The sequence below is a fragment of the Austrofundulus limnaeus genome, unplaced genomic scaffold (genome assembly GCF_001266775.1).
Source record: "Austrofundulus limnaeus strain Quisiro unplaced genomic scaffold, Austrofundulus_limnaeus-1.0 Scaffold85, whole genome shotgun sequence".
In the NCBI taxonomy this organism is placed as follows: Eukaryota; Metazoa; Chordata; class Actinopteri; order Cyprinodontiformes; family Rivulidae; genus Austrofundulus; species Austrofundulus limnaeus.
Window position 1 is genome coordinate 84,669 of NW_013952487.1, and position 2,979 is coordinate 87,647.

Sequence of the window (2,979 nt, forward strand, 5' to 3'; positions counted from 1 at the left end):
ATACTATGATATACAATTTAAAAAGGTATGTTTCATTAGAAAACTGTTTTTATTTACAGAAATTATTACACAGTGAATTCATTTATAGTAAATAACCCTAAAATAACAAAAATACAGCACATTGGTTAATTTACTTGTCTTGCGGTTGCCAAAAATTCACCGCAAAAGAGTGATGACAGTGTTTGACACAATCCTGTAAACTATTTTAAAACTGTAAACTTCAGTTGAAAACCTTCTGTGTCTACGCTAAATTATTATCTACTGTAAATCTAATTATAACATCAATAAATAAAAATAGACAACAAAATAAACAACAAAAATGCCACAGTAAAACATTATGGTATTAAAATGTACAGTATAAAACAATGCAGTAGACTATTTTGAAACTATATATGTCAGTTAAAAAACGTTTGTTGTTTACAATAAATTATTACAGAACAATACATCTCATGTAAATCTGATAACATAAAAAAACAGCACAATGCAGGTGTTAAACATGTTATTAGGATGTTTAAGTTTATGACTGTATGACACAATCTGGTAAATTTAAAGAAAAAATTGTATGATTCTGTTCAAGCGTTTGTCATTTATGATCATACATGTATTGTAAATCCAACAACATGAAATAAAACAAACAAATAAACAACATTGCAGCAATTAAATGTATTACAGTGTTAAAACCATATTAATAACAGTGGATGACACAGTCCGGTTCTTTTATGATTTAAAAAACTACTGTAAATTTGTTTTTTGTACATCAATACATTTTTCTGTTTTGAGTAAAACAGCTTTAAACTTTAAATTCACTGAGATTTAAAGTTCTAAATGTAAACTTGACAATCCCTAAAAGATGAAACAAATTAGCATTTATCTCTTCTGGTGCCAGTGTTGGACCCGGTCTGCGGCTCAGGTCTTCCCTCCGTGTGTCGAGCCTCTGCTCCCTAATCAGCCAGCAGGACCAGATTCCTTGGCTGACAGCTGGTCCAGATGGCATCAGAACCCTGAGGTTTCACAGTCATCTGGCACCAAATCAAGATCCACAACAGGCAAAGGTGGTTCTGCTGGGCCCGCAGGCTGTATCAGCACCGGCATATGGCAGCATTATGTAATCCTGGATCTGCTGGGAGAGGTATTACAATAATCACAGAGGACTTCTCCTGTTTCCTCGTCAGGCCTGAGTTAGTTATCGTCAGTTATCATCAATTATCGTCAGTTATCGTCAGTTATCATCAGTTATCGTCAGTTATCATTATTTATCATCAGTTATCATTATTTATCATCAGTTATCGTCAGTTATCATTATTTATCATCAGTTATCATCAGTTATCGTCAGTTATCATTATTTATCATCAGTTATCATTATTTATCATCAGTTATCGTCAGTTATCGTCAGTTATCGTCAGTTATCGTCAGTTATCGTCAGTTATCATCAATTATTGTCAGTTATCGTCAGTTATCGTTAGTTATCGTTAGTTATCATCAGTTATCATCAGTTGTTGTCAGTTATCGTTAGTTATCATTAGTTATCGTCAGTTATCATCAGTTATTGTCAGTTATCGTTAGTTATCGTTAGTTATCGTCAGTTATCGTCAGTTATCATTATTTATCATCAGTTATCGTCAGCTATCATCAATTATTGTCAGTTATCGTTAGTTATCGTCAGTTATCATCAATTATTGTCAGTTATCGTTAGTTATCGTCAGTTATCGTCAATTATCGTTAGTTATTGTCAGTTATCATCAGTTATAAGTTATTGTCTGTTTTCATCTGTTATCGTTATTTATTTTCAGTTATCGTCAGTTATTGTTAGTTATTTTCAGTTATCGTCGGTTATTGCTAGTTATCGTCAGTTATCGTTAGTTATCATCTGTTATCGTCAGTTATCTTCAGTTATTGTTAGTTATCATCAGTTATCATCAGTTATCGTTAGTTATCGTCAGTTATCATCAGTTATAAGTTATTGTCTGTTATTGTCTGTTATCGTTATTTATTTTCAGTTATCGTCAGTTATCATCAGTTATTATCAATTATTGTCAGTTATCGTCAGTTATCATTAGTTATTGTCAGTTATCGTCAGTTATCGTTAGTTATTTTCAGTTATCGTCAGTTATCGTTAGTTATTTTCAGTTATCGTCTGTTATCGTTATTTATTTTCAGTTATCGTCAGTTATCATCAGTTATTATCAATTATTGTCAGTTATTGTCAGTTATCATTAGTTATCGTCAGTTATCGTCAGTTATCGTAAGTTATCGTCAGTTATAAGTTATCGTCTGTTATCGTTATTTATTTTCAGTTATCGTCAGTTGTCAATTATTGTCTGCTATCGTCTGTTATTATTTATTTTCATTTATCGTTAGTTATCATCAGTTATCGTTAGTTATCATCTGTTATCGTCAGTTATCGTTAGTTATCATCTGTTATCGTCAGTTATCGTCAATTATCGTTAGTTATCGTCAGTTATCATTAGTTATCATCTGTTATAGTCAGTTATCGTCAGTTATCATCAGTTATCATTAGTTATCATCTGTTATCGTCTGTTATCGTTATTTATTTTCAGTTATCGTCAGTTATTGTTAGTTATCATCTGTTATAGTCAGTTATCGTCAGTTATCGTCAGTTATCGTTAGTTATCATCTGTTATCGTCTGTTATCATTATTTATTTTCAGTTATCGTCAGTTATCATTAGTTATCATCTGTTATTGTCAGTTATCGTCAGTTATCGTTAGTTATCATCTGTTATCGTCTGTTATCGTTATTTATTTTCAGTTATCGTCAGTTATTGTTAGTTATCATCTGTTATAGTCAGTTATCGTCAGTTATCGTCAGTTATCGTTAGTTATCATCTGTTATCGTCTGTTATCATTATTTATTTTCAGTTATCGTCAGTTGTCAATTATCGTCTGTTATCGTCTGTTATTATTTATTTTCATTTATCGTTAGTCATCGTCAGTTATCGTTAGTTATCGTCAGTTATCGT